We start from the raw sequence: 8,821 nt of genomic DNA on the forward strand, positions 1-8,821 counted from the left end.
GCCGGGTATCGAACCCGGGACCTTTGGTTTAACGTACCAACGCTCTACCACTGAGCTACCCGGGAACTCTAACCGGCACCGATCCAATTTTTCCCTCTATATCCACAGACCTCAAAGTGGGCTGACAACCGTCAAGCAACCAACTTCGAGTGCATACTAACTCCGTGTGACTTAAATTGTGGTTTTCTGTTAACGAACAGTGACGTGTATTATGCAAATCAAGATTTCAGGTATAACTCTCTGTAAAGTTGATTTGAATAATTTCGAGGGAAAAATTGTTCCGGAGCCGGGTATCGAACCCGGGACCTTTGGTTTAACGTACCAACGCTCTACCACTGAGCTACCCGGGAACTCTGAACCGATCCAATTTTTCCCTCTATATCCACAGACCTCAAAGTGGGCTGACAACCGTCAAGCAACCAACTTCGAGTGCACACTAACTCCGTGTGACTTAAATTGTGGTTTTCTGTTAACGAACAGTGACAGTCACTGTTGGTACGTTAAACCGGGTTCGATACCCGGCTCCGGAACAATTTTTCCCTCGAAATTATTCAAATCAACTTTACAGGGAGTTATACCTGAAATCTTGATTTGCATAATACACGTCACTGTTCGTTAACAGAAAACCACAATTTAAGTCACACGGAGTTAGTGTGCACTCGAAGTTGGTTGCTTGACGGTTGTCAGCCCACTTTGAGGTCTGTGGATATAGAGGGAAAAATTGGATCGGTGTCGATTAGAGTTCCCGGGTAGCTCAGTGGTAGAGCGTTGGTACGTTAAACCAAAGGTCCCGGGTTCGATACCCGGCTCTGGAACAATTTTTCGCTCGAAATTATTCAAATCAACTTTACAGGGAGTTATACCTGAAATCTTGATTTGCAAGACATTTTCTGATTATATTTTCAGAATTTAAATACAATAAAGTTTATTTTTAAGCTTTTCATTTAAATATTCATTGTTTATTATTTTTTGCATTTGTATGGTGGAGATATGTGCGTATTTTTGCAAAGAAGATGATTAAATAGACCTATTAAAATAGTCCTAGAATATTGTTTACTTCTTAAACTTAACACTAAGTTATAATTATTTTATTTAATAAAATATTAACCACCGGTCTAACTCGCTTGCGTGCTGATTCGGAGCTACAATTGGTCGTGGGTTCGATTCCCATTTGGATTGATTTCTTGGTTGAGATTTTTTTTCCAAAGTTTCCCCAACTGCAAGGCGAATTTCGGGTAATCCCATGGCGAATCCTGGGTCTCATCTAGCCAAATACCATATCGATATCACCGAAACCATAGACGCTACGTAACTTAGTAGTTGATAAAGCGTCGTTAAGTAACCAACTAAAAAAAAAAAACAAATTATTATATTGACCGTCTGGGGATAATCAAAATCTGATAGTAAATAATTTTTGGTTTAAATATGTATTTAACATACGTTACGAATCAAAGTGACTGAAATAAAATGAAATGTATTATGCCTAGTTTGCTTAGTTTATTTGAGCACAATGTATCGTATTAACTTAAAAGGGAATAGAGCAGGCTATAGCATATTATATTGTAATTACTTAAGAAGCCGAGATACGTAAATACTGGTATAATAATTTACATGCTGTACACTTGTAAGAGTTTCCAGACTAGAAAGGCATACAAGAATAATAATGAAGCCATACACGTAACACATGATGAACCTTGAGTCTTGTAACGCCTCGATCTCAAGAGAAAACTTAAAGATGAAAGAACAAATCTTTGTGTCTAAATCAGAAATAATAGAGGGATTATGTCTGCGCAAACATATAGAGATCTCATGCCAAGACAAAGCATTCCTAAAGTTACCCTTCTAGTGTCTATCCCTTTGTATTCTGAAGGTACACAGGAGGGTGCAACACGGAATATAACATGACTGTAACCTCTCGACTCGCTTGGATTCTAAGCCCCTTTTATACGACCCTAGCTAACATACCCTGTGTGAAAATGCGTCATCATGTTAATAATACAAGAAGATACAGTATATACAGAAGTAAGGAGCGGTGTCGACTCCGTCAGATCGAGGCAACAGTGTAGAAGGGATAGGGTTCACATCGGGATGCGCCTTTCACTTATCGATAACTTCCAGAAAGGACTATGGGCATGGGCTAGATATAGCGAGCGGGATTCATACTCCAGTGTTGTACTTGAACGCAAGTTTGAATCTCACTTGTGGTGAATATCTGGCTGGATTTCTTCAGAGGTCTTCAGTTATTGTACGTTATGACGAACTGTCAGACTGGTTTTGCCAAAATACCGTCTCGCTACCACCAATTTCGTCAATGTTAGGTAATCACGCTGTTGGTGTAACGTCATTCCGTCAATGTTAGGTAATTGCGCTATTGATGCAACTTCATTCCGTCAGTGTCAGGTAATCGCGCTGCTAATGCGACGTCATTTCGTCAATGTTAGGTAATTGCGCTATTGATGCAACTTCATTCCGTCAATGTCAGGTAATCGCACTGCTAATGCAACGTTATTCCGTTAATGTTAGGTAATCGCGCTGCTGATGCAACGTTATTCTGTCAATGTTTGATAATCCTGCTGTTGATAGAACGTCATTCCGCCAATGTTAGGTAATTGCGCTGTTGATACGTCATTCCCTCAATGTTACGTAAACGCGCTGCTGATGCAACATCATTCTGTCAATGTTAAGTAATTACGCTGTTGATGCAACGTCATTCCGTCAATGTTAGATAATCTTGCTGTTGATGCAACGTCATTCCGCCGATGTTAGGTAATTGCGCGTTGATACATCATTCCGTCAATGATAGGTAATCGCGCTATTGATACGTCATTCCGTCAATGTTAGGTAATCGCGCTGCTGATACATCATCATTCCGTCAATGTTAAGTAATTGCGCTGTTGATACGTCATTCCGTCAATGTTAGGTAATCGCGCTATTGATACGTCATTCCGTCAATGTTAGGAAATCGCGCTGCTGATGCAACATCATTCCGTCAATGTTAAGTAATTGCGCTGTTGATACGTCATTCCGCCAATGTTAGGTAATCGCGCTATTGATACGTCATTCCGTCAATGTTAGGTAATCGCACTGCTGATGCAACATCATTCAGTCTATGTTAAGTAATTGCTCTGTTGATACGTTATTCCTTCAATGTTAAGTAATCGTACTGCTGATGCGACGTCGTTAAATAACTGGTAAATAAGAATGTTTCCGAGGTCTACCAAGCCTCCTGAAAGTTTATTATTGTTTCCTTTCTGGGAGTGAAAGATAGTAGGAGGATGATATTGACCAAATCACTTAAGCAGAGATTAGGGAAGCAGTGGAAACTATCTCCATCCTTCTTCATACTGATTGATATAATAAGTGGATCTTTCTATTCCTGTACATTTTTAACAAACTCTTAAGCGTTGGAATGGATTACAAGGATTTAAACGTTTATCTGCTATGTAACTACAAAGATTGCTGTAGGAATTACATGGACTTCAGGTCTATATTCTTAATTAATTTTCGTATCCATTCTATGTTTCTTTTCACATTCGATCACACATTAACATTCACTACAAACAGTACTACTGCAATTGCTTTAAACACTTACGGGGAGACTCTACCAAGTTTTTAGCCTAAAATGGTCTCCAAAGCAAAAAAGGGGTTTTTGGCATACCCCAAACCTAACACGAGGATGAGTTTATTTTTCGCGTGCGGCTATTGTAAAAGAAACTACAGCGGTATTTAAATGACATGTGTGCTGCCATTTTGGTTGTTTGTTGAAGCTAGAGTAGCTTTTGTTCACCGATGTGGAGTAATGATTAGCACGTCTGACCGTGAAACGAGCAGGCCCGAGTTCAAAACCTGTTTGGGACAAGTTACCTACTACTGCTACTGCTACTGCTACTTTTCTTAAAACTTGAAGTACTGTTCATCGTGCCTCTTCTGGATCAGTGACTATTTCTGTTGTAACCAATAATACAACGTAGCAACTATAGTTCCTTCCCCAATAACGTCATTAAGGTGGACAGAAGGACGAAGAGGAGTTGCTGGTAATGGGGATGAGACAGTCTTCATAGAAATGTTATGAATTTGTGAGTGTGTGACTTAGTCCGCTGTTGCGGCGAGCCGCGCGAAATGGGGAGGTCGTCAATCCTTTCCGCACGACCGGTTCACACGAGCTGATGTTGCAGTCTCGGGCCGCGCAATTATTTGGCAGCAACCCCTCGCTATAACGCGCAGGCTGGACACGTTAAGACATTTCACTTACAGCTTCCATTGTTCTGTCTTCATTTTTTATTTCTCGCAAACTGATAATCTACAATTTTTCTTGCCTACAAAAAAAAAATGAGTTCATAAAGATACTTTTGTTTTATTTTTTATGTTCTTCAACCCCTTCTGCCCTCCGATCTCTACTTTATTTTATCTTCTCGTTCGTCTTCGCTGTACATGAGGTCTGAAAAAAGAATCTCAATTTCTTCATTTGCTAACTTATTAATTTCTGTAACGTCAGGTTTATGCAACGAATATCAGAAGCCTACTTCAGCATAATCGTGCGCTTGTTCTGTCTCAAACAGTAGGCTTGATCTGTTTACATTTTCCGGCCATTTATGAGCATCAAGGTACATAAGAATATATGACTACCTAAATCAGTAGTTAGCCTGTTGTTTATAAAATGTGGTTCTCGTTTTACATTCCATTCAAGTGTTTAATTACATAGAATATTAAGAGATGATGATACGATAAAACGGAAAAAATGACGCAATTATGAAAAAGTGGGTGCACACACGAAGAAAATCGACCACACAGTGATACGTGTTAAGGAAGTAAAGTTGTGGGTCTATTCTCATGTTTTCGTGTAGTAAGCATTGGTTGCTCATGGATAAAGATTGTTTATGGTTAGGTTATGTTATCCTGAAGGGGGCGAATCTTAGTGCTACGTCCATCTGATAGAACTTATACGCTTACATCTATCTAAGCGCATTTTTATATTACACCAGCTGATTACACGTAAGTTTGCTGCGTATCCAAATTTCGATACCTCTCTTGTACCTGCATCAGCCCCCTCCGTGCTTCGCCACAAATGAATGTCGCTTATGCCTATATCAGGTTAAAAAAATGAACTTTCCTAAAATTTGAAATCAACAACTCCGCAACTTAATTTTAATTAAATGCTCAGGGAACATAGGCAATAAGATATGCTTAATTGAAACTAAATTAAAAAGATTAAGAAATATCTCCACAATTCAATTTCAAGTAATTTTTCATTTTTAAAGTAGTTAACGGGTAAAATACACTAGATAGTAAATTCATAGAGGTGTCTTTAAGCGCAATTGTTTATGTTTGCATTTATTCTTCTCTCCTTCATCTCTCTAATAAATGTACACGCGAGCTGTACGTACTAGGTGACCATTTCATATGTGGAACGTAAAAGCGGTGCTGCGATCTTACGTTATTATACTGTGGGAAAGACAAAGAGATAGTCTATGACAGTCATGTCAACTGATGCCTATAGGCCCAAGCGCACGCTTTAAAGTTCAGGAGAGCCTCAGCGCTTTACAGTGGAAAGGAAAGAGACAGACGAGAGAAGTATAAATGCCGCTTGGTTGAGCTATGTACAGGGATGGCCAGCACTGATTCAATACATAAAGTGAAGAGAACTTATTAAAACTGTATCAATTTTAATTTTTAGATTTATCTGAGAAGTACAGGGACATCATTTTATTTTTACTTCAATTTTTATTGTACCTGAGTTTTTGAATGTACTTCACTCCCACCCCTTCTACAAAGGAAGTTCCAACTCCACACAGAACCAAGACCGCAGATAGTAAGCAGTACTGAGTTACTGAGTATAGTACGTTCCAGAAATATGTTCGCGTTTTCCAGTGACGAAAGAGCTTTCAATATTGAATCATATTTTCGCACAGGTACTGTCCGTTTGCCTACGTCGCATCCCGATTTCACCCACCTGCTTCTGCTCGCCCCTCTGTAATAGCTGGGCTGTCTTAGCTCTTTTGTGAAAACATTAATTTCTCTTAGGAATTGGACGTTTACGTAATATTATACAACTGTTTAAAATAATATAAATAAGGACCGCGTTAAGTAATTAACTGTCACGTGATTTCCCCCCTTTCTAAGATCCTGCGGCATAACTACTTGGACGGACAGTAGATAGCATGTCTGAGTAATTTTATATTTTCGGGTCGGGCAGAAGTGAATATTGATTTTACAGTACGTAGAGTAGGTATACAGAATTATTTCAACATGAGTTATTAGTACGAAGGACGAAACTGGCAATTGGAATTAGATGCAATAGTCTATAGTGCGATAATATGCACAAAAGAACTGAAGCCTGTATCGAAATAAATGGCCACCATTTTCAAAATTGTGATTAAATATTCATATTATGATTATTTTGCAATTTAACTTCTTTCTCTATATTGTACGCTAATGTGCTGTAGACAGTATAATATACACTGCATAATGAATACGTTCGCATGGATAACTCACTTCGTGAGTAAAAACACTTATTCTTAATACAGTACTATACTTTGATTAAAGAAAAACCTAATGAAAACTATCAAACTCAAAATCGCGATATTTCCTAGTTTACGTAAATGGATGAACTACTTTTCTTCCATCCTATACCTAGTAGAGTGATTTGTGTTTTACGCCAGTATCATCGAACTCCAGTCTTGGAGGGGGGAGCAAGCGGTGTTTCCGGTTCTCTAAAGATATAGAGAGGTTAATGTTAAAAATGTTAGTAAAAATAAAATTATGCCCCTGTATAAGTGCATTATAAGAATGTAAGTTTTAATTTTATGCTCATTTTTCATAAGTTTGTGTTTTTATTCAAAAAGAATATTTTCTCAAATTTTTTTTATAGAAAAGTGAAATTTTCAGATATAACCCTATTTATTTAGTAGTCTTACAGGTATTGAAACAATTTTTCGTAAATCTAATATATTGTAAATTCGTATTACTGAAGATAGTGTATTACAAATTTTGAAAATATTCGCATGGAAAATGTTTGTAAGGATATGAATAAACAAAGCATACTGTTACATCATAAGCAAAAGATATGTGCCCATGTGTTGTAAAAATGTCAGCTCTATAGCTTCAGCAGATTTCGAGAAAATAATTTAATATTCTGATGATAGGAAGTTGCTCACCAATATCACCTTAAAAGCATAATGCGATAAGAGTTTTGTTATGAAATATAGTTACACTTAAAACATATACAGTACCTAGGTAACTTTGCTTTGTACTATAATATTGTTTTCTTTAGTTCGTTGATTACTTTTATAAGGCTAAAGATACCATCAATATCAATTTCAACCGATCATGTCATATTCAATCCTTTTTTTTTTTTTTTTGATATCACTTTCTTTATGAATGATGTGTTTCGTCCACTTAGTACAGTATAGATGTACTGCTATGGAATTAATGTGAATATTCCTTCTGAACTCTTTATTATGTTATTAACCTTTAAAACACAACTGCAATATTAAGAAATTGATATTAGTACTTTTGTTTTACAAACAATATAGATAATATCAAACAGAAAGAAGTCATATAAAAATAACGACATAAAATTTCACGTTCCGTTTGAAGTTTGTGCACCACTGTTTTCTTAATCCAACAGCCTGCTTATTCCTTCTTCCATACCAAGCGCTTGATGCCCGCGCACGACGTCAGGGTCAGAAAATGCGCTTTCTTTGACATCACTGGTCTATGACTAGAATAATAGAGCGATCGTTTTGCACAGGTCACGTGTTAGTAGCTCGCAATGTATTAGTACAAGCAATTGCTGTTCCACAAACAGAATGGTCTACGAGTAGTAATATCTGTTGACTTCAGGTAATATCCTTTTATCAGCGTTTTCATGATTCCGTACAATTAAAATTTTTCTGAGGAACGAAAATGTACGTTTGTTCGGATCAAATTTCTGCAGATTTAAGGAACAAAACTAAAATTCGTTCAATAATTTATCACAATTCACTGCTTTCTTAAATTGACTGAGGATATCGGAAATTTAGTGTATAGTTTTAGTGAAATACTGAACACTTAATTTTTTTTTCCTTGGAAATGTAAGCAATAACGAGCTAAATTATATTAATCTTTTCTTTTTAAGATATTTCGAAGATTAACCCTCATAGATTTGTTTAGATTATTCTTGTTTAAAGACTGAATCATGATAAGGCGATATGTTTAGAGTAATAATGAACCATTTTTACTTACATCTTCAAGGGTGATAAAATTATTTTCCTCCCGCTATATTCGTGATTTGTGCAATGGCGGGAGAAGCGGAAACAATCGGGGAGACCTACTCCATAGATGTTTTGTGAATTAAAAATCTTGTAGTTCTGCCGGAGATCGAACCTTGGTCTCCCTGAGTAAGAAATCACCAGCTGACTGTGCTACAGTTGGGTCCTGTCTTAAAGGGGACTCTAAGAACTCTAGTACCTTAATTTTGTACTTATATATGTCAAGCAGGGAAGTTAGGGTCCATGGATTATCTTGAAGTTTAGTTGGTGTATGCAGTTTTCTTTTGTCTAGTCAGCTATTTCACTCCCTACCAAAGTAAGGGAGATGAATTTCTTGTATGTTACAAGAAGGGGCATGATACAGTGTCCAAATAGGAAACCAACCCTCTCAGAAAATACAGAGAGTCGCAAGAGATATTATATTAATATACACTACGTTCAGATATGAGCATTATTTATGTCCACTTTGACTGCTAACGTTTGGACTTAGGAGAAGATAGCATTGGCATATTTTCGTCCAGGAAATGTAGAAGTATGTCTACATATATTTATTCGTATATACATATATAATA

The 8,821-nt window shown here is 37.1% G+C and overlaps 1 non-coding gene across 1 annotated transcript; it reads left to right on the forward strand.

Annotated features, from left to right (window-relative positions):
* Positions 1–743: 743 nt before the first annotated feature.
* TRNAN-GUU (transfer RNA asparagine (anticodon GUU)) lies at positions 744–815 on the forward strand. The gene has a single exon. It is a non-coding gene; the product is annotated as a tRNA-Asn (tRNA).
* The last annotated feature ends 8,006 nt before the right edge of the window (positions 816–8,821 follow it).

This window comes from Periplaneta americana, chromosome 15, assembly GCF_040183065.1.
Source record: "Periplaneta americana isolate PAMFEO1 chromosome 15, P.americana_PAMFEO1_priV1, whole genome shotgun sequence".
Classification (NCBI taxonomy): Eukaryota; Metazoa; Arthropoda; class Insecta; order Blattodea; family Blattidae; genus Periplaneta; species Periplaneta americana.